Raw genomic sequence first — 27,829 nt, forward strand, 5'->3', positions numbered from 1 at the left:
TGACCTGTGGCAGCTTTTTGTGCAGCCTGAGGAATCCCTTATTCAAAGGATGTGCTGTTAAATCCCAACTGAAGGTGAAGCTGCAAAGTTTCATGTCATGCCCGGTAGCGATAATCTGCATTATTCTCATATTATTTGTTCTTTAAACATCTGCATACATTTATTTGCTCGTGACTTTGGGCTAAGTCTTTCCATCTGAATTATTCTCTCTCCTGTGTTTCAAGTCTATCTGCTGTGCTTTCCATCTTTACCCGCAATGGCATCTCCCCCCGGAAAGCGGGGAGCGCAAACCTCAACTGGCAAGAGGTGGGCACGTTCCATCCCTCGCTGGAAAGGCCTACCACGAGGGAAACAGAAAAATCCACATAAAACCAAACACCCGTGTTCTAGCACACCCAGGGCCTGGACGTGTGCGGAGCTGGCAGAGCCCAACGCTTTCCCTCAGGAACCTCCTTTTTGGTTGCCTCCTTCGGGGTTGTTGCAGGCACAGGGCCACCACAGCCTGGGGCACCAGACCGAAGTGGGGAGTGAGGCGACGTCGCGCCATACTGCCCATGCGGACCGCAGAGGCGGCTAACAATCGTGGCACACATTTTCAGTCAGAAAGTGAAGTATTTTGACATGAGTCAGCTGACTGGGCAACCTGGTCTAGTGAGAGGTGTCCCTGCCTATGGCAGGGGGGTTGGAACTCAATGATCTTCAAGGTCCTTTCCAACCTAAACCATTCTGTGATTCTACGATTAAAAACTCCCGCCCGGCCGCTGCTCGGGGACCTCGGATAAAGGCCATACAGCGTCAACCGCGGGCCTGTACCGCGGGGCCGGGGGGTCCGCACCCGCGGGCCGCCCGGCGGGGGGAGCCGGGCGGCGGTGGCGGCGCGGCCGTTGGGGCGGGCTGCGCGCGGAAGCGCCGCTCTCCCTTTCCCGCCCGCCGCCCCCTCCCCCCGCCGCGCCATGGCGTACGGGACGGCCGCCGCCGCCGCATCCCCCCGCGCCCGCTGCCGGGGCCGGCCCGGGGCCCGGCCCGCCAGCGGGACGGGGCGAGGCCCGCGGGAGGAGGGCTCGGCTCGCCGCCTGCCCACGTCCCCTCCCCGGCTGAGGAGGAGGAGGAGGAGGAGAAAGCGAGCGAGGTCCCGGCAGAGCGGTTAGCAGAAGGTTTGAGAGAGCCCTCCTCCACCCCACCCCCCCCCTCCGCCCCGGAGGGGAAGAGGAAAGGAGAGTCGTGGCGGGCGGCGGAGGATGATAACTTAGGGCCGTGCCTAGCGGTGGGAGCTGCCCGGGCGAGGGCGGCCGGGAGGGCGGCAGCGATGTCCCAGGGCACGGCTGGGGGAGAGGGAGCGCCCCAGGTGCTGCCGGAGGGGAAAGAGAGGCAGAGGAAGAGGAGGCGGAGGAAGAAGAAGGAGAGTAAGACGCGGCTGGTGCGCTCCAACTTGTTGTTACCTGAGGCTGAGGTGGAGAAGTCCAAGAGGACGGTCCTGGCCAGCAACCGTCTCAAGACCACCAAGTACACGGCCCTCTCCTTCCTGCCCAAGAACCTCTTTGAGCAGTTCCACCGCCTGGCCAACGTCTACTTCGTGTTCATCGCGCTCCTCAACTTCGTGCCGGCTGTCAACGCCTTCCAGCCGGAGCTGGCCTTGGCCCCCGTGCTCTTCATCTTGGCGGTCACTGCCATCAAGGACCTATGGGAGGATTACAGCCGCTACCGCTCTGACGAGGAGATCAACCACATGGAGTGCCTGGTGTACAGCAGGTGAGGCGGGGTGGGTGCCGTGGTGGCAGCTGGCGGTGGGGGCTTGGGCGAACGGAGGTGTGGGAGCAGGGCAGCAAGCAGGTCCGTCGTGGAGAGCTTTCATTTCCACTCCAAGCGCGAAGAAGTTGCCAGTTGCCCCTGGAGTGTGTGTCTCCCATCTCTTTACTCAGGACTGTGGAAGTTCCTACAGTCCTGTACCTTCAGGTGGAAGCAAATCCGCTCGGATCGGTGGGATCTCGCAGTAAATCACTGATTTATGAGTAAGCGACATTTTTAATGTGCTCGGTCAGGGCTTGTTAGTGTTTTATATTTTAAAGGAGAGACAGTGCATGGCAAAGTGAATGTGTCACAAGCCTTTATGCAAACACTTCCCAGTGCAAGTGGTCAGTTACACCCAGTGTATAGTTTCAGGCATTAATTTGGTTTTAGCAATATGAGACCTCACTCAAGTAAATCTGCTATTAAGTCTTCACTGAGCGAGGGAAGGACAGAGGCCAGAGCCTTCTGCATTTGAGTTTGGACTGTGAGGTTTCATGACATACAAATTAGTGAGCCTGAGCTATGTTTGCTTTTCTAAAGAATGAGGCAGTCTTTCCACTGAACATTTACTTATAAGCAAATGCTTTTTATTTATCGTCTCAAGTGTCATCATTCCCTGTGACTTTGCCATTTCTCGATGCTTGTGGATGGAGCGTTAGGTCATTTATCTCCTTCAGAATTTGATTTATTTATTTTTTTTTAATAATCTGGGCTATACATTTAGAGCACAGCCTTGGTATCTGTAAATCAGACTGAAATGACTTTTGCACCAACATTTATGTGCTCAGAATCCAGCTTTACAGATTTTTTTTATTTTCTTTCAGTGCCAGATAGTCATCTCGTAGTAGCTAAGGCTAGGGTTTTCTGGGGACTGAGAGGAGAACATATTTTCCGAGAGAGCAGATTTTAGTTCTCTTTCCGATGCTTCTAACAGAAACGAAACACGTGCCAAGAAGCTTACGCTCTGATTCCACAGGCTGTATGGGAGGGGTCCTCTAGACTGACGTAAGCATCAAGGCAGAGAGCAACTCTCCTATTGCAAGAAAGGCATGTGAAAAAAAAATAAAATGCTAAGAAAAACTCAGAATAGACTGTATTTTCAACATCAGCAGACTCATTTTTTTATTTCACAAACTCATATCACACAAGAAATCTCACTCTAGGATGTTCTCCCACCAGTAGATATGCATGCATGGGAACACAAGTAAAATGGCATTATTTCTGTAAACTAAACTGAAAATAACCTCACCAAATCACACATGTAGGCATCGTTAACCTAAGGCTGTCGCTAGCACCTTGCTTGCCTGTAGTTATCCTTAACTCTGAATGCGTCTGGCGTTGAGGGAGATGGGTGGCAGGAGGGCTCGTAAGGGACTATTCTTGCAGTTAAGTGAAATATTGCTAATAAGGATGGTTAATCTAGCCTTTAACCAGCAAAATCAGTTTAGAAACAAGCTCTCATGCCTCCTGTGTTGAAAAGAAAAAAGTACCACCTGTTGCAGAAGCTGTTCAAAATAATTAACAAATATTACTGGGTAGTACTGGGATATTAGTTCTGGAATGTTTGTCCCCCCTGCAATTTTCCATATCCCTCTCTGATGCCAAAAAAGTAGACGTGACTATGAGAAAAGGTGTACCTTCGGTGTTAATATCCTTTATGCTCTTTTGGAAGTCCCAGCAAAGTGCTCTGCCCTTTGTAATGCTTATGCTGTGCCAGAGTAAAAGTCAGAATTGTTCCTTTTACTGCACAGTTTGGATTACTGTTAAGTGACACTTACACGGAGTAATTTGGGAGTAGCTTGCCTTTGCATTTGCATCAAAGGCCCATGACAGCCTAATCCCTGTGGGGCAACAAATGTGGAAGTTTAGGAAGTCCGTCACCTGTTGAGGCATGGCTTTCTGGCTGGGAGCAGAGCTGAACGATGCATCCTTCAGCCCTGTACAGAAGCCTACTCCCTGGTAGCAGCTCACCTATTTCCACCTTCCAGCAGTCCCTAGGAAAAGCTCCCCTCCCATGGTTAAAAAATAAAAACAAAACAGGAGATTAAAATAATTTTGCTTATATGTTTTTAGTCTGCTCACTTTTTTTTTTTGTTTCCTTTTTTAAACTTCACCAAGTCACCTTTTTGAACATCCCTTAGCCCCAGTAAGCAAGATCGGACTAGAAACTTGCTATTTTTGGAGATTAAAACTAAGATTCTCACTAACTCGAATGACAGGGAACCAAGATTGAGATTTGTATCAAGGTCATGAAAGTTGCTGAGCGTGAGTTCAGAGAAGCTGTTTTCTCAGAAAGGTGTCAAGCCAGCAGAAACACCAGTGATTGGACATGACTTACTTTGTTTCCTTACTTTTTGTTTCTGGAAAAATGTTGAAGTATAAATGTCGCATAAGGAAGTAATAAATGACAGCTTTTCTCCCCACATCCGTCTTATGCTTATCACTTTATCAGTTTTACCACCTTTTGACCAAGCCAGACACTCTCTCTCTCTCTCCCCCTCCCCCTACCCCCCCCTGCTCACTTCCCTGTGGTGTCGTGGAGGCAGACTTTGATGCAAATGCTGTCCTCGATAGAGGTGCTTGTGTAGGTAAGGCAGATTAATTAACAGAGTTGCAGTTGTGTGCTCCCCTAGGGTTGGGAGAGAGCAGCAACTCTTCTCTTGCAGGCTTTGTAGCTTCGTAGTACTTTGTAGCTCTGAAAGAGGCCTTCTGCGAGACGGGGAGTATCCGAGTGCTAGAGCAGTCCTCTGCACCATTGATGAGCTCCCTTTTCTTGCCAGCCTCCCACACAACTGCAAGAGAGTCCCTCAAATGCGGACTACAGCGTTCAAACACAGACTACAGCAAATGACAGCGAATCACAACAGTCAGCAACTTGAGACAGGGACTTTTTCTCTGCTACTGTAATGCAAAGTCCTCTATTGCATGTTATATACTGTTTAGCAACCAAGTAAAGATTCAAGTCAGATCCTATGTCCTCTACCATATATTCTCCATGTGCTGCTTTCCTGGCTGCTGAAGGATCCTTCCCCTGTTAGGTACAAGCAGCAATTAATGATGCAAGATCTGCAGGACAGAGAGAAAGCAGGTGTAGGCAGAGTGCTGCTACTCAGGCCAGCTCATCAGGAGCAGGTTCAACAGCATGCAAACAGTGTCCACCGCGGGGTCCTCTGGAACAGCCTACACAGGCAGATCATGTCAGTGATCTGATGTGGGGGAAAATACTGTTCCCCTGCTTTGCTGACTGGTTGACAGCTGGTGCGCAGACTAGGCCTTCCTCCTCCCGCCTGCCCAGTGGTGTGGACTCAGATGACCCGTTCTCATACAGCCACTACTGAATCAATGACTCAGTGGCTCATAGTTGGCAACACTTAGCAGACGATAGAACAGCAAAGGATGATGCAACCTAAAGTAAAAAGCTGAAAAGAGATGCAGCTTGTTTTCATAGAAAGAAGACAGCTTTCATTTAAAAATTCTGGATGTTTTGGAGAGTCCCTCCAGATACTGTTTTCTAGAGTCAGATGGTGGAAAGGGAAAAGACCTGATTCTTTGAATAAATTGAAAGAAGCTGTTGAGTTTGAATTGCCAGCGTATGTCGAGGAATGAAACGCGCTGGAGAATTGTAGGCTTGTGTTGCTCTGTGATGGAGTTTGCAGGTCTGCCTCTATGAGCAGTCAGGGTCTTGACAGGTAAAGAGGGAAGGTTTCTTAGCAAAGAGAAGTTAATAGGAAGGCCTTTAAGGGCACCTCTCCTGCTTGGCAATACAGACAAAATTAGGCATTTAGTTTAGGAGGACAGTTTCACAGGTCACCTAGAATTTAGATTCAGTGCAGTTGCTTAAGTTAGGAATGTCGTGGATCACAGCCAAAACTCTTTCTTGGTTGGTTTAAATGGAGGAAAGTTACAAAGGCATTAGAGCTCAGCCTGTAGAAAATTGTTTTGTGTGCATAACCTTTTCAACCCTGTGATCATCTTAGTCTCTTCTCTTTCTTCCTCTTCCTCATTTCCGTCACCCAGGGATGAAGGTTGAAGACTGGAGTTTACAAATTCACAACCTTAATGGTGAAATCTTATTTGGCTAGTTACTTTTCTGCATTATTATCTTGGACTTGGAAGATGGGAGGGTGATTTTTTTTCTTTGCAGTTATTGTCCTCCAGTTTTCACCAGCTCTGGCTGGAGTTGGGGATTGCACACGTAAATACTTGCTCCACGTAATTCCAGGGTGCACACATTGCTGCTGCTGTTAAATATTTGATAGAACTAAATTTGTCACTGGAACAGAAGTGTTAAAACTCTTCTAAGCAGGGGCTTTGTTTTCAGTGTGCTGTTACAAAGTATGGTATACATTTACATGGTATGTAAATAGAAGATGAATAGTGATAACTACAATCACAACAAATAATGGCACTTGTCCAGCAGGGAATTACATTTTATTACTGACTCAGTGCTGTGTTGGTGAAATAATCTCTACTAATGTTTTTGTAGGAGCCTTATGTTCAAAACCTTTGCTTTTTAAATCTATTCTCTTAACTCTTGCTGTGTCCATTGAAGAGTATTACTAAAGAGTGTAATGGTCTCTGCATACTGATCAGAGAGTGATAACTGCTTCTTATTTCAACCTGTGACTGAGAAAATCCATGACAAATTGGAATTTATGACCGGATATTTGTCTCCCCTGAGGTGTGGAAAATGTTTAATGGGGCACTCAGGCAGCTATCAAAGCAGTCTGTTTTACATTAAATGTTAATTTCTTTCGGCAAAACTCAAGAGGAGGAAAGAGAGTTTGATGTGGGCAGTGTGTTTCATACAATTTCCAAAATATGCTCCCTTCTTCCTCCCCTCTGTCAACCCGACAGTGAAAGCAATTCCAGCCTTGGAGAAACAAGATACAGCAGTGTTACCAAATCCTCACAAGGCCGCAGCAGATTCCACTCATGGCCTCTAAAATATCCACATGATGACTTGCCCTGCAACCACTTCACTTCTTCGGTGCCTTATTTTGCTGGCAACACCAGTCTCTGGGGCATTGGATTCTGATTATCTCCCACTACTACCTGAATAGACCATAGCGTAAGACATTTCTCACCAGAAGAAATAAGCTTGTCTCATCCCTTCCAGAACACAAATGTCACTAGGTGTGATTCAAAAGGAAACTACCTGGGATTACTCAGTTTCCTCTGTGAGTGAGCTTGGTGCACAGAGAGCAGAAAGTAGCAGTCTGAATCTGTTGGTGAAGTGGATGTTCCCTCCTTGAGTTTCAGAGAGGTGTGGCTCTGTTCATATTACTGTGTCTTTGTCCTTCACTTCAGTTTGGACCAGGCTGGCAATGAGTAAACTCACTGGGAAATGTAGTAGAGGCTCTTCTGTTAGACTGATAGGGAGCAATTTCATTTGGTAGTAGAGTTTATCCTAGTAGCAAGGGATGTCTGTGCTAATCTTCTGAGATGTAGCCAGCTGCAATGCACAGGAGAACACTATAGTCTGTCCAACTATATGGAATCACGGAATTTTCAGAGTTGGAAGGGACCTCTAGAGATCATCTAGTTCAACTCCCCTGCTAAAGCAGGATTGCCTAGAGCACATTACTCAGGACTGCATCCAGGCGGGTCTTGAAAATCTCCAGAGAAGGGGACTCCACAGCCTCCCTGGGCAGCCTGTTCCAGCGCTCCGTCACCCTCACCGTAAAGAAGTTTTTCTGTGTATTTGAATGGAACTTCCTATGTTCTAACTTGTGCCCATTACCCCTCGTCCTGTTACTGGGAACCATTGAAAAGAGCCTGGTTCCATCCTCCTTCAACCCACCCTTTAGATACGTATGCAGTTTATTTGCTATTCAGTGTAGGGCAAATTTTCTAAGTGCCTGAGCTTCACTACTGCAAAAGAAAAATGCTTGCCTCTTATTACTAAGCTCTTTTCATTTGTATAGGATGTCATGAGAGCAGGCTGTTTCACATGCCTCTGGCTAACTGCCAAAGAAGATACTGTTAATCTCTACTGAAAGACCTAGTGATGTCCCCAAATTAATTTTTGCAGATACATGCTGCACTCTGGAGAGACGCCATAGCTTGTGTTAAGCAGACCGCAGCCCAGAAAGGTAGCTACCTTGTGCACAGATCTACTTGCTCTCATGAGTCAGTATTATCTTGAGACCATGATTATTGCTAGAGGTGGCTGAAAGAAAAAAAACATATCTACTTGATTCTGCCAGAGTACATTTCCAAAGAAACTATATAAGAGGAAAGAATAAGATGTATTGTTCAACTCTGCCTAATACTGTGATTCGGATTCCACCTTCCACATGTCATCTCGTCAGCAGAACTGAAAACCAGAATTGAAAACCCTGATAACTATGCTATAGATCAATGTTTTATGGAACTGCTTCTTAGCTAGCATGGCATAACTTAGCCAGGGCATTCCTCCCACTAGCAGACCAGTCCTCCTGAAGTATTTACTAGAGTAGTGGTGTCAAGCTCTGTCTGGGAGGCCTTAATTTTACTATGGTAGTGTTGGAGGACTCTGGGGAATGGAGAGGACTTAAATGGCTTCTTGTGGCTTTTCCTTCTCCTTCTGACTGATGTTGGCTGATAAGGAACATGAGAAAGAAGGAGGCTCTCTGCCACTGGGCAGGACTTGCTCAGGCACCTCACCCAGGCTTACCACAACCCTTATGGATGGACAGGCTGCCTACCTTGACGCAGCTGTAGAAGTCCGAGTGCCAGATCTCCCCTTGCTGTGTAATCCAGGATGCTCCCCATTTGCCGGGTAGTTGCTCTGGACAAGAGCAGTCTAAGAGGTGCCTCTCGTCTCCCCCTGCAACACAAGGCCTTTTGGGTGTGTGGACCTTTTGTGTATATACACAGTTAGGGCAATGCAGCTGGCAAGCCAAATGCACGACTTCAGGGTTATGCCCAATGTGCAGGATTTATGCTGTGCAGGCTTGGTTTTAGCAACCACAGATATTGAGAGCAGTTAAGTTCATTAAAAGCAGAACAATTTGTTTCACTTCACATAGTTGGGGAGGCGAACTGGTTTCCACGGCTTACCTTCAGCTTCAGTGTTTTCACTTGGTAGTTGGCACTAATGCAACTATGTTAGTGGCCCCTTATGTTTGTGCGCAGGAGAGGTCCACAGCAGAAACGCAATCTGAACCCTGCTGCTACCCCGCAGCAATACGCTCTGCCTGACCTTGTCTCACCAAGATGTGGAAGCAAGACAGTGGGAGTCTCCACACACTGGGCCAGGGAGAGTGCATTTCAGTGAATGGCATAACCATCCAGTGAGGAGCTGACGCAATGCTAAAAGCCAGGACACTGACCTCTTACTCATAACTTCACGTAGGTATGGGTAGTAGCTTCCTCTGATGTATGTCAAGCACAAAAGTTGACCTGCACCCAAAATGCAACCACAGTGCAAATAAGCAAAAGACAGTAGTTTATAGCTTCTCCTAGGTAGGTGCTTGTGATAGTGTGGAGGGGTAGAGGAGGTGCAGAGGGCATAACAGTGACATCCTGTTCTGGGAGCTTGAGTAGCCCTAATACTGAGCTCAACTGAGGTAATGTACATATACAAATGTATCTCTGATTCTGAAAGATTTGATAAAGCAAGCCTTAGATTTCATTTTAGGAAGATGATCTGCATGTTTGTGAGTCAAGTGGTTTCATCTTTGCTGTGTGCCCAGGAAGTGGGAACGAGGGGACTTCAGACTAAGAGTTTTCAGTGCAGGCAAGACGCAAGCTGAGAGAAACAACTTGGTCTCTTTTACTATTTCTAGGATACAGTTAAACAGCCTGTTGATAGAAAGCTGCTAGCTACCCGGCTAATGGGGTGTTCTGTCCTTGGACTGCTGAGGATATCTAATCCTTATGAGCTGGCAAACTACCACCTAGTTCTTTACACCAACCGGAGCAATGTTTTATTCCATTTCAAGAGTGTTGCAGGTGAAGATCATAGAATGGTTTAGGTTGGAAGGGACCTTAAAGATCATCTAGTTCTAAGCCCCCTGCCAGGGGCAGGGACACCTCCCACTAGACCAGGTTGCTCAAAGCCTAGTCCAACCTGGCCTTGAACACTTCCAGGAATGGGACCTCCACAACTTCCCTGGGCAATTTGTTCCAGTGCCTCACCACCATCATACTGAAAATTTTTTTCCTAATGTCTATTCTAAGTCTACCTTCTTCTATTTTGAAGCCATTCCCCCTTGTGCTGTCACTATATGCCCTTGTAAAAAGTCCTTCTCCAGGTTTCTTGTAGGTGCCCATCAGATACTGGAAGGAAGGTTGTGGTCAGCCTACATCCTTAAGGCCATGTTGTGTGGTCAAAGGACAGTCTTGAACTGGCAAGGCATACGTTTTCAGGGGCAAGGTATACATTTTAGGGATAGGAAACATGTGCCATCTCCTCTGCTATTTTATTACAATTTTATTCTTGTCTGTTCACAATTTCTCTAGAGTGACAAATAGGCCAGTCTCTCCAGTGCAGCGGCCAACATTTGCATCATGCCCAGTCATTTCATAAACCCAGACTCTGCTGGAGATTTGTTATAATAGGCATGGAGGTCACTTGTTTTGTTTTTATGTTCTGGTTGCCTGGAAATACTGACCTACTTCAAGGAAGAGTTTAAATATTTGACTGACAACCGCACTCCAGTTCTTATATATCTGCACTGTTATTATATTAACACTGAGGGTGTGAACACTATTGCAGAATATTTGATATTTCTGTATTTTTAATGGAGGTTTTAGTGTTGACCTTTTGGAGAGAAAGTCCATTATGAAGTGACAGCATTTGCAACCACAGCTTATTACCTTTATGTGTTATCTTATGCTTTGCTAGGCTTTTTCTAGGTTGCACAATCATATACCTATATGCTTACCTCTTGTCTATTCACCTTCCTGCCTTCCAGTAACAAATATGCCTGTTCTGGCTATGTTAGCTGATTTTTGTTTGTTCACTAACAAGTTGTTGTGAAATCTCCCAAAATATTGAGGCTAACACACTCAGTGCTGAGCAGCAGTTACCTAAATACAACTGAGGGCATGTTCAGGATCTCTCAAAATCCAGACATGGAGTAAGATGCCTCAGAAGAGATTACAGTGGTCAAATTTTAGCAGGCTGATTTAGTAGACAAACCCTTAAAGATGCAGGAAGTTCAATAAGTGCATTAGAGGGACGTAATCTATTTTGGGCAAAAGTAGATTATAAGAAATCAAATCTAATTCACCCAAGTCTGATCTTGCAGTTGTACTGCATTATTTTTTGTGTAGGTCCACACTTATATGTTTTGGGTTTGGATGCTTTCTGTATTTTCTTTTTCTCCCTTTTTAGAATTTCCATGTTCTCATTGTCAGCTTCCCCTTGCTATAATTCCCTCTTTGCTGTACACCTGCAACACTGTGAAGCAAAAGCTTGATCTTATACAGTTTACCAGAATAAAGACATATATTGTTTTTGTCTGCACACTTGAGAGCATTTTGATCTTCCTTCCTTCACTATCATGTGTTTATATTTTATCAGAGATGCTTGGATAGCGGTGCCTGTCTCCTGATAGAGATGTTGATTTGCTTCTTAACTCTTCCACATATGCCATTAGTTGTCATCCCTGTAAACAGTAGTGAGCTGCTGATTGTAGCTGGCTGGCAGGAAACCCTCTCAAGTGCTAATTAGATTCTCTTTGACCTGACAAGGGTATTTCCTGAAGGAGTTTGTCAGGTTCTTTCTGGTACACGAGGTGAGATTTATTTCATATAGCTAAAAGGTATGTGTCCAGTCTGACCAAGTCATCTACGCTTGTGCTACAATCAGTGTAGACCATTGAACTGTTTGAGGGGGAGGGGGAAAGTTTTTCCATTTTTTTTGAGACACTTACCTTTGGTTAATTTGAATCAGGAGGTCCTTACCTCTCTTTAGTGATGATACAGGTGAAGCTGAACTAGATGACTTGCTTATACTGCTCAGTTCAGGTAAGATGAATCTCGTTAGTAAAATCAGAGGGACTAGATTTTAATTTCCGTTAATGCTCCATATGATTTTTGGACTGTAGAAGATTAGCCTGTCCTGCTCAATATATTTAATGATCTATTTAAGAACTACGCTTTGGAATCACAGATACAAGTATGTTCACCTGTCAGGTGAAGGGGATAACCCAGTATCCACTGTTTCATCTCCTGCCACATTCTGCCTTCAGCATTAGCCATTAACATATAGTTTATACTTGTGAAATTTATAGCATTTATCTCAGTGCTGAGAAACAATGTAAGAGATGAGTTGTTATCAGTAAATAATTTTCCATTTTGAATAACTGATTACGTTTGCATTCCTGTGGAGTTTTTCAGGCTGCCCACATAATGAGAGGAGTCTTGGTATTTTGAGATGTTATTTGCTCTTTAACCTCAGATGCAGCCTTTGGGGAGGAGTGTTGAAACTTCTGTTCATCTGATTGCAGCATTTGATACTCTGCTTGTCCTGATTGTTCAGGCTTAAATGTACTGTCTCCTATTGGGTTTTTCTTACGTATGTCTCTCATTTATTTTCAGTGCAGTTCCCTGTGTCTGTCTGCTTTTTGTGATGGGATCATGGTTGTGTGTGGGAGCTCCTATTTCTGTCAGATCCTGTGGGAGCTTTCCAAAATGGAAGTTCAAGAGAGAAGCTGAGCCAACCATCAGTCTAGTGTTGCTGATGTTTAATCTGGTGCACCCGTTTTCTAGGAGTCCAGTTTAAAGCCCATAACAGCCCTTGTCATGGAACGAACAATCCATGATATCCTCTCAATTTGAGGAATACCACAGTGGACTTTTATTATTTAAGTCCTACCATGTTATATAATAAACTTGACTTATTCGCAGTGAAATAGCTTTTCTTCCTTGAGTGGGACGTCTGCCAGCTCATGCCAGAAAAACATGTGTAAGACCTGTAAAACCCATATGCCAAAGATTATTGCAGCGTAGGGTCCCCAGACTGACAGCATATTGCTGTACGTAGAGCTAACAAAGCTAGCACTGAAATGTGGTCTAGGATGAAAAGTCAACAACCAGTGGATTTGGTGTATTTGCCAAGTGTTTGGCTGTTGATGTGGTTTGTTTTTTTTTTTTTATTTTGGGGTTTTTTGTGTTCGGTTTTTCTTCCAGTTAATAAGCCAGGTAGGAATTATCCATTATTACCCCTGTTTCAAAACTGTTAAAGAATCATCACCAATCTCACTAAAGATAAAACGCATAAGACAAATTAAGTCCAAAACATTAATTCCTTTTTCAGACAGAAGTGCTTAAGAACAATCTAGCATGATAAAGACAGAAATAGTGTCTTTTAAGCACATAGTGTCTCTACCTTTTAAAGCCTTTGTTTAGCATTTTAGTGTAAGATTTCTCTAAAATTCCCCATGGTTATTCTAAATTCAATCCTCCTTGGAATGCAGGGAGCAGAAGAGAAGGAAGAGAGTTCCTGAGTTTATTTTCAATGGCATTTGGTTTGGCTTGGAGGATTTTTTTATTGCCAATTTGGTCTTTGCATATTAATTCATGTTCTTCCTCTGCTGCTCCTAAATTGGAAACTTTCCATTTTACATCTGGCAATCTTGTCCTCAGTTGTTTAACCTTTATGCTTTATCACTAGAAATAGCTGTTTTGTCCAGCCTCTTAGTCATAATAACTTTCCCTTCAGCAACTTCTGGAAAGGTTTTTGGGTTTGGTTTTTTGGTTTGTTTTTTAACCACTATCCATATTTGCAGAAAGCATGTCTGAGTTTATGGTGCTGCACCTTACCAAAAAGTTTTAAGCAAGAAAAATACAATACTTGTTCTTTACTCTTTACCACTGGAAGAAAGTTTAGAAACACAACCACATCTACACAAGTGGTTAAGACCAATGGTGCCTTGGTCCAGCTAGTCGAGCAGTATTCAAACTGCATGCAAACCCAATTGCTGATTGTTTGGGAGCAGGGTTCTTACTTTTCTAGTTACTGAATAGTCATCCAGATGTCCAGCACTCCTGTGGGATGTCTCCTCATCCATGTCTAACTCTTTTCTGACCTGCTTTTGTAACTCATTAGTTCCAAATAAATTCCACAGCCATTCGTTCCACAGAGGTCATACACAATATGAAAATATCATCTGCAAAGGAAGGGTCTCCAGTCAGTGTTGCCTGTAACTTTTATTATTGTGCTACACACCTATATATATTTAGTGGGAGTGCTAAGCTGGTATGCAGTACGCATATTTAGAAAGCTTAGTCTTTTCATCTTTTTTGCCCAAGTATAACTCAAAAAAGAAGCAAAGCCCAGAAAAAGAAAGATTTGTGTGTGTGTGTGTGTGACTTCTTACACAGTTAATTATATGAACGCCAGTCCTTAAAACTCTCAACTGTAAAAAGTGTGTTCACGCGGGATGCATCCAGCATGAAGCAGGGTTATCCCAGCTGGTATATCTAAACACCTTCAGAGCACCACGCAGAGGTGCTTGCTGCTCTGGGAGCAGTATGGGCCATTACTGCTGTGCTGTCTCTTAGCAGGGTTTGTCAGCTCAAACATGGCCACGTTCACATGACTAACAGTTTTCTGTTTGTGGATGGGGCACAGCTGGTGGGAGTTTGGGACCCTGCACCCTGCTCTTAATTTATTGTCCTTAGACTGAAAAAAACAGTAAGAATGTTCAGTAACTGCAGATGCGAATTGCATGACAACGCTTAATTTTGGGGAGTTATTTCAGTTTAACTGTGACCAAATGGATGGCAAACCATGATTCTCAATACTGGCAGTTAATACAGCAGTGTTTCCTGAGTAACTTTGGATGAGGAAGTAAATTGTAAAAAATAGAACCCCGTCAAAACACCTTTTTTTTTTGAGACATGTATATAATAGGTGTGATTTATCACATCAGCACAGATCAAATTACCAGAAGACTCATGATTCAGAGTTGAAAAGCAAATTAAACAAGCTGGATTTAGGCTTAAGATATTCAGGTGAAGCAGATGTTTTATCAAGTGGTATTGCAAGTTGTTACTGTATCTCTGCCATCTGAATCCATTTTTACTGAGAACTTAAATGAAGTGAAAAAGCTGCATTTTAATTCTTAGGAAGGGAACATGACGTTCTTAGGAGTTTTCCAAAGCTTCAAAAAAGTAACCTGTCGGTGCCACAGCAGTGTAGGCAGTTCATGTTCCAGAGTAATGTTTATCCTGCTTGAAGTCATCAGGAGAACTCTCTCTGAGCCATGAGTTTTCCCCTGGCTTTCTAAAGTAAGACCCTTCTTGCAAGTCAGACCTTCCTGTGGTCGATATGATGCCCTCCATATGATGTACGGGATCACCTCCCGTCGTCTTAAACTTCAGTGCCTTTCATAGTTGATGTCTGTCTGCGTCTGTCCCTGTCGTGAGGGCAATCTGTCGATTTGAGTAGGGAAACCAAAGGCACACTTATGCTGCCGAGCAAGGAGGTCTGTGTTGGCACTGCGGCAGGCTGGTGTGTCGCCATGGGCAGAGCCCAACGCAGCATTATTCAAATTAGTGGCTCCAAGCTGCTCTGTAAGGCTTGTTAGCTAGTCTGCCTGAGGCACATAATGCTTCATTACAGTCATGCTACTTTGAGAGGAAAGCTGGCTGTACTGCAGTTGGTTCGAATGTCTCCAACTTGAGTTTCAATATTATTTTGCACTTTGGAGGACTCTGTGAGCCTGCTTTACGTACATGTTCTAATCCAGAAGAACTATTGAGGTTAAAATGTTTACAGCTGTAGGTAGCACCATCAAATGTTCAGTCCTGGGAAAATGTTCAGAGTGGGAAAGTCTTAAAAAGATGATTTGGAACTTAGTAAGTCTTAAAATGATCATTTGGAACTTAGTAAGTCTTAAAATGTGGAAGAGTGGAGTCATAGCTGTTTCTCTGTAAGGAAGCAGAGGGCATTTTGTAAACATCAGTCAGTTTGCTTTACAACAGGGCAGGTAGAAACAGAAACTGGCCTGGGTGACAGTTTTGCTGTCTTGTCAAGAGAAAGTGTGACTTCATACTTAGCAAGTTATCAGTTTGTATGCTGGGACAGCTGTCTGTTTTGCATAGCTGTGCTGTTTATCCAAAAACCTCTGCATAATAGACAGTGAACAGCCACCAAATGGGTAGCCATTACAAAAGCAGAGGTAGGTCTTTTTCCACAGGCCTCTGAAGAGTCCAGAAACTGATGGCCAAAATAATCACAGTGTTCTCACGGCACTGAAAGCAGGCAACACATGATAGCTGAGAATGTGGAAATCCAGTCTTTTCACCATGACCTGGGATTATGCTTTGTCCAGACCAAACTTTTGTTCCTGGTTTTACATTTCCAGGAGAGGTGCTTTTCTTCTGAAGTTGTGCTTTGAACTCTTCTGGCACAGAGATGGATGATGGTTGACAGAGAGATCAGGCTGCAAGGGTAGTACAGGAGGTCCTTAATTCAGCCTGCTAGGAGAAGGAAGAACAGAGACAGACTTCATGGATCAGTAGCACTGGCTCTGTCTCTTGTTTCAAGTTATTAAAATAACACTTCAGTGGTTTTTTTAAAAGGCGTTTTCCTAAATGCTCCCTAATGCCCATAATAATTTTAGGTGCTGGGAAGTAAATATTTTTCTTCTACCAGTGTGTTTTTGTTTTTTTTTCCCACTTGGCAAGCAGTGGTATTTAGGGGTTTGTGTTTTGTTTTGGTTATTCTTCTGCAATATTTAGGATGAAGTGGAAATAGGCTTTGCTACCAACACCTTGCAGATATATACACACAAAATACTTGAACTTGTCAAAACAAGTTATTTTCTGCATCAGCATTCTTGAGTTTATTTTCTGCTTGCATGTTTTCAGAAAAAAGAGTGCTTCTTACCAGCTGCTGTGGACAAAACATTGTGTCTGCGAGATTGACAAACTGATGGCTTTTTAGTTAGTACTGTAGAGGTCAGCTATGGGAGAGACAGTTGGAGAAAAACAGGCAAAATTTGATTATTAGAAGGCTGCTTAAGATAAGACCAACGTTAAGATAAATTAGAAAATAGGGCAAAAGACAAATGTGGTTCTGACCTCTATTGCCAGAAAAAAACACTGTTAGTGTTTATAACTGGGCCTTGAAATGAGCCCTGGGAGGAGACTGGGGCTCAGTGATGGTTTTGATTTACATCCAGCCCTTGATTATTTTTTTTTGATGGACAGTTTTCTATATCATGACAGACTAATTTTGCTTCACAAGCACATGAACTCTCGCTGTAGCAAGATGGGAGCATCACCTGTAAGAGAAAGTCAGCAGTCCCAAGGCAAGCTGTGTCATCCCTAAGTCAGGGCTTTAAGGGTGTTGGTGAATGAAGATGTCCTTACTGTGTCCTTCCTGTTCGTCCAGAGCACTGTTAAATATCTCATCTATGCTAGAATTGTGTTCCCTCCTCCCTCCTTTTTTCTTCTCTTTGATCTCGGGTATTGTTGAATTGCTGAAAGGCCTTCATGCATTTTGGGAAAGAGGATGGTGTTGAATCTTAAGCACGCTTACTGGGAGTCGGCAGATTTCCACTAGGGTCTTCAACCAGATCTTGAGCAAATTGCATAACCCTTTCTGTGCGTCAAAGTCACAGTCTACAAAATGGGAACAGCATGATTTATCTCACAGGGTTTTTGAGGTTTGAACTGGGACTTTTAAAAGAGATCTTTGTTGTGATTAGCTTCCCCTTAAAACTGAATGGGACTTCAGTGTCTTAGTTTTCTCATTTCGGGGATTTCAAAGCAGCTTTCTTATGTGGAAAAGCTTGATTTTTATTTTTTTTTTCCTTGGATTTGGGGGTTATTAGTGATCTGATTTAAAAATCTCTTTAAATGGAGAAAAAATAGGTTATGGGAAAACTATGGTCCCAGTTATAAAGAAATCTCTATCTACCATCCGTAAGGACCTGATTAGTCCCAACACTACTGTGGTAGATGGATTATAATTACTCTAATTTTTCCATGATTCTCAGGGAAACTCTGAAAAAAGGTGGGTATTTAGTGATGACAAAGCAAAATGTTTGGAGGTGCCATGGCCAGAAATAACCACTCAGAAATGCCTCTTTACTGAAAAAATGTTACTGGCTGATAACAGTTGTCAACTGGTAGAGGTGGAAGAATTTAGAAGGAATGGAACAGTGCAGAATAAAAATGTATGTATAGTTACAAATTATGGGCAGAAAGAGAGAATATTGCAAGTTCTCCATTGTGTTCCTTAGCTACAAATAATCCTGTGAAATATTTGTTCCAAAGGTCAAATAAAAAAAAGACTTCAAAGCAAAAAAGGGTAATACCGAAACTGTCTCTAGCAGGTTTGTTCTGAAAATGTTTCAGAAGGTGAGAAACTTTTCTTGTGCAGCAGTCTCACAGGTTTTTACTGTAGGTATTGTTCTGCAAACACTTAGACTTTAAGATCACTTGTGTCATCAGACTAAAAACGGGATGTGTGTTTTTTGAAAACTTGTTTGGGGGAAGTGCTGATGAGTGAGGGAAACATTAATCCCAATCTGTGTTCACTTACCTTCCCTAGGGCTGGACTGCAACAGTTGAAACAGTTTTTCCTCCTGAAAGAGGACAGATTTAGATTGGATATTAAGAAGAAATTTTTTACTCTGAGGGTAGTGAGGCACTGGAAGAAATTGCCCAGAGAAGTTGTGGAGGCCCCATCCCTGGAAGTGTTCAAGATCAGGTTGGATGGAGCTTTGAGCAACCTGACCTAATGAAAGATGTCCCTGCCCATCACAGGGAGGGTTGGACTAGGTGATCTTTGAAGGTCCCTTCCAGCCGAAACCATTCTGTGATTCTATGCAGCAGAATAAAGAACTGCCACATGAACATTGGATCAGAGGGAAAGCTGGGATTCCCAGAAAGGGTGAGAGTCAGGCATTAATTACCCTCTGTATTCACCAGCCAAATTTCCTTTAAACTGCTGAAGTTGCTTAGTGTTCTCTGAAACCATCTAGAGCAGCGTAAGATTTGCCTTGCTTGGCTTCAGCTATTTGGATATTAGGCATTCAGTCCCACCAAACTCTTAGACCTCCTCACTAGCCTTGCCAGAAAGACAAGCATCTCCAGAGAACTGTTTATCCCATCCATCTTCTGCTGGGAAGAATCACCCACCAGAAGTGCCCTCGCCCCCCTTGCCATCTGCTGTGGAGACATCTAGGCAAGTAGAGAAGATGACATCCCTCACATCTGGACAGCTGAAATAAGGTGAAATGAAAACATTGTCTCACCAGGAGGGTGGATGTGGATGTGTGTAAAGGTGGTCTTAACAGGAAAGTATTGTACCTTTGTACTGACAGGAAGATAATTCAGTCATACTAACAGGCCCGTCACCTGCTTGTTTGACTTTGTTGTAAATATGAAATAAATTTTAGCCTAAATGTTACCAAGTTCTAGGCCTAATTACTGCTATTCTATTGCTTTAAACAAGCCAGGGATGTGCTCTCTCAGAAGCAGCTCTTCTCGTCCCGCTGCATGTATCACTAAGCTGTGCATCAGCACCAAATCCTGTGCCCTGTTATAGGCCCAATTTTGTCAAAACTCCTGTAATTTTGTTAGTGCACCTGCTGTTTTTCTAACAATTGTCGTGCTTCATTTCTCACCGGAGAGACTTTGCTTTTCCTGTCAAGTGTGAGTGAAGCTAGCAAACCCAGCAGCGAGCCAGAAGACCAGACCCAGGCGGTCCCCAGCCCTGCGCCAGCACGGTGCCAAGGGAGCCCTCTAATGTCAACCTCCCGTTGCCAGCGGATGGAGCCTTTCTGCCCTGCACCTCAGCCACCGCTCTCACCCAAGAAACACAGGCTTTCAAAAGCTGTGGGTGTATCTGAGTCCTCTCAGATCTACTGCCAAAACAAAGATGTTAGGTTAACCCTTTGTGGTATCCTTATAAAAAATTACTTCGGAGAACTTCTTACATTTCCTGGATGGTACTCAGGTTTTCTTATATAAAGTGGGATATCAAAATGCTATTTATGGTCATCCCTAATCAAGTGCTAAAGTCTTTCTGGCAAAGACTTTGGTGATGCTACGGGAAGCATTCCTCTATCAGATATATAGGCATGTAAAATGCTTTTCCATTGTCAATAGCATTGACATCTTTGCAGAATGGTATCCTCCATAAAATGGGGGGATGTCTGAAAATGTTATGTACTTCTAAGAGTCTGCTTATTGCCCACATTGTCCTCTGTACCTCTATAATAATTTTGTAAACATTAGGCCATTTCGCACAATGCAAATGTTCTGCTTTATGTAGAAGGGAATGAGAGGTTGTTCAAGAGCTGATGTAGATACATTGTTTTGTGAAAAAATACAGAAATGGAAAGTTTACATCCAGTATGATTTTCTCTGGATTCTTTTAGTGGTAGTCGCACATCTCTGCCTCTTTCCCAGCCTTCGGTTTTCTTCTGTTTTGTTCTTCACGGGGCGGGGTGAAGGAGGGCAAGTTTATAAATAAGATGGGAAAAGATGGAGCAGTTTTATTTTTTTAGAACATAATATGCATGTTATTCACTGACCCAGAAAAATGAGCCACGTGTACAAGATTTACACTTTAAAAATGAAGGAAATCTTTCCTACCAGGCCTATAGAAGAGCTTTGGACTACAGCAGTTCAGGTATAGGAGTGAATGCTGGGACCTGGCAGTGTTGAAGTCTGTTCTCTTCCCCGGCTCTGACACTCTGCCTGCGTGCTCTTGGATATTTTCTCCTGAAGTGCACCCAGAAGTAGTTTTCCACCTGCATCAACAAATCCCTGGAGATGCGGGGGGGCATTATGCATTGGTTCTGCGAAAGGTAAAAACAAGCTTATTGTCAGTAGGGTTAAAATGCTGGATCTGTACTTTACTAAAAAAATGCTTGCATGTAAAAAATAAGACAAACCTCAAAAACCTCTGCTATCGCTTATGCAAAGTGAAATGGTAAATTTTCTGATGTCTAGTGTCTGGGACTGGAGCCTGCTTCAAACTATAATGACTACAAGACAGTCTGCTTATTTGAACCTATCCAGTACAGCTATTTTGATCCATCCCAGCTGACTTATTGCCCCAGCACCTTTTTGCACAATTTTGGAACATTACAAATATAGCAAGTGGACAAAATCTAATTTAGTGCATTCTACTGAAAAAAAAAAAAAAAAAGTACTCAATCATTCTGTTATCACACTGCTGTCACCCCATTGTTTATTTCCAGACTCTGCGATTATGAACAAAAAGGTTTTTGGTGTTTCTTTAGGGTGAGAAGCTGTACGTTTATTCTATAAATACAACCTGAGCAGGCTTGTAGGAAGGGCTGAGGTTTATGTTTTCTTGAAGGAGGGCTGTGCAACATGCCTTAAATAGAGATCCTTACTCATCAGGTAAGGATGATGAGTAAAGCTTCTTTCCTCCAAAGAGTACTTAATTGCTTTCTCTTGGGGAGGGGATGAAAGACACGAAACAAACAAACAGAAAACAGAAGTGTTCCAACTATCTGTAAAAGTTTTGTTTTCACACTGTGCTTCAATCTCATTACAGCTTTTGAGGAATAACAGTCAGAGATTCCCAGAGATTCCTCAGATGGGAAGTGATTAGGGTGTCAATTGCTGTAGAGAAGCACTATATCCAGTAATAACACTGCAGGTGTTTTGAAAGAAAGCTGCTCTAACCTTTCAGATTGCAGAGACATCCCAGAAATTCTAAGAATCACAATCTACAAATGCTTAATTTGACTATTGCATTCCTAATTAAGGGGGGGGGGGGGGGGGGGGAAGGTGTGAGGAAGCTGAATTTTGAAAGATGTTCATCTACAAATTAGCAGCTTCCTACTTCTGATCTGTCACTAAGAAATAAGAAGGTCATTCATGTGTAGTTTCAGGACCTCCAAGCCTGGACCCAGTGTTGCTAGTATTTATGGGCACTCCAGGTTATTTCTAATGGATGCAAAATTAGTTCCCTCTTTTTGCATGGTAAAAGTGTAAGAATCAGAAGTAATATGGACAGTTAGAGTAAATAAAATTAATCTATTTGTCATATTTTCAGGCCATAGATTACATGTTGCTTTGTTACTTTAGCAAAGTATTCTGTTTTTCACTACTCTCTAAGGACTATCTTTTGCCTTTAGTTTTCATGTAAATCAGCTCTTAATGTAAGGGGAAATTTGCAGTGTTAAACATTGTACAGGATACTCTGAGCACAGTGAGAATTAAACCCATTGCCACCCACTCTAGCACAGGAGCATAGGGGTTAGTTCAGAGCCTTTTGCTTGGCAGAAATCTGAATGCACCAAAGACCTGTTCCAAATCACACGAAAATCACTGCAAAAAACCTCAGTGACTTCAGTGAGTTTGGGATAAAGCACTGGGACTTTCCTGGAAGGAAAAAAAAATGGCAAATATTTCTAATTGTAAGTAATTTTAAAGCAGACTGCTTTGTTCTCCAAAATCACTTTTAAGGAGCTGCTAGAGACTAAAAACATGTATAATTTGATTAGTTTGATGTCTAGGATATTTTTTTTCCTGCTTACTCTTTTTAGCTGATGGGGAAAAAAAAAAAGGTATTTTCTTCCAAGCTTACCTCAGATTGATCACAGATAAATTAAAGAGCTTTGATGTGGCCAGCAAAGCATACTTACTGATCTAATAACAAATACAAGTGTTCTTGGAAAAAAACTCTCGGGCGTATACTGAAATTTCATGTTTGTTTTTCTCCCCTTTTTTGAATAATAAAGAAATGAAGCCCATTTATTTTTTTTTTTTTTTTAGGAATGTTTCCTCAAGCTGATTGTTCTGCTTTAGCTAAGCACACAATCTATGGCAGAAAGGATAAACAAGTACAGCTTTGTACTGGGTCCAGAACAAGAAACCCTACATTCGAAACTCTTAACATAAAAGCTGCTGAGAACTTAACCTGACTTACGTTGCTGTTGCTTGGCTTTTGTCGCATGTAAGGCTTACTGATACCAGGCCTATTTGCTCTTACAGTTGCCAACATTAAGAAAGAATATATAGAGATTAGAAAATTCTCTTCCTAAAATTCAAGGGTAAAAGATCGACTTTCCACTCTCCTGCTTGTTATTAGCCTTCTTTAGATGGGGGAGCTGTGAATTACAGCAGTGCCTGATGATAAGCTCCTACATGCTCTTTTAACTGGTTGTATGAGGGTCCATTTTCAAATTGCTGGTGCTCAGCATATTGAAAATAAGGACACTTGCTTAGTGGGGCAGAAACTTGCCTGCCAGTAGAAGCATGGGACTGTACAAGGTTCACTATAGTGCCAGGGTCTTCATTTTCAGAAGTGATGTCCCTGCGTGGTTGAGGTGGAACTGGCTCCTGGTGCCCCGTCCCTGCTACCTGTCAAATAGCCTCCTTCAGTAGTGCATCACACTCTGCCTTAAAGTGCCTTCGCTGCTTGTTCAGACTACTGCTCTGAGAAGGGTGCCATACTGTACCTTTCTCCAGTCCTTAGAAATCCCATTCTTTCCAGCCTCAGTTTTTCATGGGCAGTTTTATACCTACTTGTTCTTGTCCGAGGATTTCGTTTCTGGTTAAATAGCCATTCTCTTCCTCTAATGTTTGCTCTTATTGGAAGCAATCAAGTCACTCTCTGGGCTTTGCTTTGTATGCCAAGAAAACTAAGCAGAGGTAGGTGAAAAGGAATTGTTCTTTGATTTTACCTTTAGATCATTTTAAAAGCTCAAAATGAAACCGACAGCATTTTGATGGACACAAAATGATCTTTTTTTTTCTCACAATTTGATCGCTGTAAACCTCGAAGCTGTTCTTCATTCTGGATGAAACACTTTTAAATTGTAAAATCATTAGGGAACAACAGTTGGAAACAAAAATTGTTTTAAACCAGAAGAACATCAAACTTCTGAAAATGTCTACCATCAGGCATCTTTAAGATTCACTGCTTGCTGTGGAATAGCCCTCCCTTTTATTTTTCCTTCTAAGTTAATCCCTGTTGCCCTTCTCTAATAGTTTGACACCTGTTTTCTCAGCCTGAGCCCAGGTGACAATGCCATATACAGCAGGGCCTTGTGCCCTGGAAAGAATGCTTCTCTCCCTGCCTTTGACACATCAGCCTTTTGGAGCCCTGGGCTTTGGAAGGATAAGGCATCTCTAATATTCAGTTTCTAATACATTATCAGTTGTTTTTGAAAATGCAAACTCCTGCCTTCCAGTGTTTAAGTTCAATGGAGATTCTTGTTTTTAGTTTGTTCCAGTGGTTATTTTTGTTGGGGAAATAATTTACCTTAAAATGTGTGCTGTGCCTAGCTGCTGAGTTAACAAAGCCTGGTTCTATTGAATACTAGAAGCCCAAGGGTTTTTTTTTTGTTGTTGTTCTTTTGGTGTTTCTTTTTTTTTAATTGCCTGAAGCTATCTAGTAGATTTCTGTCATGGCCGACTCCAGAACTCCTAATGAAAACCAGAACAGAACAAAGTTGTTAGGAGACACATAAACCTAATATTAGTTTGGATGGAGTAAATATTTATCCAGGGAGAAGAAGGTGACTTATTTAAAGACTGACCTAATTTATTATTTAGGAAAACCACCTTTCAGTATCCACCCTGCAGCCAAGAATTGTCCTTCTTTTTCCTAGGGAATATTATAGTTTAAGAAATGAACCACACAACCCAGAATATACTGGCAGGCACAGTCTCCCAGAATGGAACTACTCATTAAACTCATTTATCCTCCTAAGAGACCATTCTGAAGATATTGCAGTGCATTAGGGACAAAGCTGGATCGCTGAAAGGTCACGGCTCTCAGAGACAGTAGCTGTAGCGGGAGGCACTCCAGTCAGGTTTGGGTTTGTACTAGCAGTTTCACAGGACACTTGTCCATGACAGACATCTTCACTCAGCAGTTCTCTTTAATACCTCATTCTTAATCTACATGCCAAGTAAATCCCCAGAAAAATACATCTTGGAGTGTGTGAAGGGGTCAGGGAGGTTGTTTTTGTTTTCCTCTTTTCATACTTGATTAAGGTAAAATCCTGGATGAGGCAGGGGATCAGAAACATGGTAGAGTTTATTTGAGGTTGGTTGATTTTTAATTTTTTTTTTTAATCTTGTGCAGACTAGTAACAATAAGGAATATTTCATATTTGCTGATAGTGATTGAAGTGTCAGATAGTTTGCGGTCCTAGCTTAGTGGGCAGTGGACAGGCCACCACAATTACTGGTGACTGTGATGCTTTCTCAGCCAAGAGGGCTTGAACAAGCGTGGAGAAAGAATTGCTTTTCTCCAGCAGAAACATCCTCTCCAACATAAAGCAGGGGACAGCAGTGTGGTTACACATCCTGTTCTAGCTGAAGCTGAGCCCTGCAGATGTGGTTACCCCCAGGACCTTCTTCCACCCCCTCAGCTGCTCAGCTTAACTGCTTTTAAGGTCACTTCCTAGCTCAGTTCAGTCAAAACTATACGAGTGAGCTCCAGCACTTCTAATAGTGGGAATCCTTTTTTTTTTTTTTTTTTTTTTTTTTAACTGACCTGACCTAAAAAGCAGCCACACCAGCAGTTGTGCAGTAATAGGAGTGATCAGTCACCTATTACAGGAAGGCAGTGGTGAGTGGTCTGCGGTGAGCTGCAGAGGGTAACCGTTCAACTGGTCCCAGCAGTACTCAGGACAGGCGAAGCCATTGCAGGATCTTCATAGAGCAGCGCAGGGAAAACATGAAGTACCAGTGTCTCTGCCGTGCTAGTGCTCGGGATGAGCCACGGGGCTATCCAGCCTTTCCTTTCCTCCAGTGTGAATAAAATACAAATTTCTACTAGTGTGTGTGGATGTTGTGCTGCTTGGGCATGACAGTAGTCCTGGTCTAGTAGTCCCAGTCGAGTAGTCTTACGTTAGTGTATTTGCTGTCCAGATGTAAAACACCTGATGGTTTTTCATTCATTTGCTCTGTCTGTGCCCATTTGTACCACACTAAATATGCTTTCCCTCTTTCACATGAGTTCCCAGTATTTGTAAGGTTATCACAGCTCTGCAGATGATTTCAATGCACCGTACAGCATACTTAGTTATTTTTATGTTTCCTCATAAAGACCTTTCCATGTTTGCGTTCTCTGAACTCTGCCCAGATTCTCATCCCTTTCATTCCACTGTTGAGGTCCCTGGCAATATTTCAAATTGCAGAGTGGTAAGAGGAGTAGAAGTCCCTGCTAGATGATAGGATCATCTCTGTGTTTAGCTACAAATTGTGCTGACCTTCAACTGCTGTATTTCAAGATAGCAGTGCCATCCACACCCTCATCTAGTGCGAGTGGGACTCACATGCTTTAGTGTGTTCTCACATTCTAATCTCTATGTCATCTAGACCTGTGACACGACCAGAGGCTGTCACAGCCCTCTTCCACCCATGGTTTACAAGCCCATGCTTCTGTTGCATTTAGTAGCTCACTTTGTTTCTTCTTCGTATGCTTAATTTCCAGAAGGTTTTCAGGAGGGGGGTTCTTCAGTGCTGCTTACAGTGACAAAAAGTCTTACACTTTAGTATCTTGCATCTTTCTGAAAGCACTGAATTAGACATCTCTCTCTGACTGAGTACAGACCAGAGCTAATAAAACCATCAGTTTAATTTAAAATGGCTATGCCTGTGTAATAAAGCAGATAGGAGGTAACTTACCTAGTAGGTCCTGTTCTCTATGTATTTGACGTGTCTAGTTTACCATGGTTGCATACCGCTGCCTACAGATCACTAGCTTTGATAGCGACTAAAACTGGAGTTAGTCAAGCGCTCCTCCGTGACTCTCTCTCGCTACTCCGTATGCTGTCGTTTATTATTAACCTGTGTCAACAGCCCCTTCCAGTAATTTATAAGCTATATTACACTGCTCTTTACACCTGATACTATTAAAAGTAACATTTCCAGAAAGCTTTCGTGAAATACTATATTGATGACAGCACTTACAGTCGGACTTTAATGTACTGTCTTTTCTTCTTGTACTTTTAAGCTTTTGAAAATACAATCACATTTAGAATTATGTCCTTGTAGGTGTTTTTCTGCAGCTGTTTATTGCCAGAGAGGCCAGCCAAAAATCTGCAATTGTCATCAGTGAGAATTTTGGCACATGACTCTTTGAGAGGTCTGTGATTCTTTTGTCATTGCTATTCATTCCGGTGCTTAATGTATTTCTTCACGTATTATGCCATCACCCTAAAAATATGTTCACAAGATTTGAAATTCATAGTACCCAATTCTTTTTTTAAGTTAAAAAAAAAAAGAATTTGACGATTTTGAGTGTACTGGTGACAAAATCCATACTCATGTCTCTTATCATGTCACTTCAATTAAGAAACCACCATAAGAGTCCCCATCTTTCCATAAACTCCACAGTTTCTCATAGACTGCAACAGAGTATTTTATTTTCATTAAAAATTGGCTAAATAATATAAAATGCTAATTAGTACAATACAATCAGTAGTTTTATTTACAGAGAGCTACTCCTCCATATAAGACATATACGGTGACCTTGGTAAGTGATCTACTTCAGGCACAAAGTTGAATGAGGCGCATTAACAGTTAAAATAGTCACAGTCCCCAGATAGTTACATCTTTTATCATTTTTCCACTAAGCTATTTTAGAAATACATAAAAGCATGTAATTCAGCTTGAAGAAAGGAGTGCATGTCTTCGTACAGAAAGGAGCCATAAGTTTTTACTATAAAGGAATTGGAGAATTCACCTCCATCGATTGTAGACATTACTATTGGACTTTAACTTTGGCCAATTTCTTAGATTTGCTCAAAGTAATTGATTAATCTTAGAGAAACACCTTTTTGTATTTTCCGATCTATATGCAATAGGTTATGTTAGACCAGGAATAATAGATTTAGTGATATTTAGAGATGGTATTCCATCTTCTATTGAAATATGGACATTCTGTCTATCCTGAGGCCTTAGGAAACTTGAAAGTAAAATGACAGCAACATCATCAAAATGTTCCAGCTTTTTTGAGATAGGGAGATCTGACACTTGGGGAGAATATGCAAACCGACTACCTACTTCTGCAGATTTCTTAAAAGTGAGACTATATGATTTTCAAATACTTTATTTCAATGTTTTATGATCTGGCAGCTTTGTT

Source organism: Vanellus vanellus, assembly GCF_965231255.1.
Source record: "Vanellus vanellus genome assembly, chromosome: 1".
In the NCBI taxonomy this organism is placed as follows: domain Eukaryota; kingdom Metazoa; phylum Chordata; class Aves; order Charadriiformes; family Charadriidae; genus Vanellus; species Vanellus vanellus.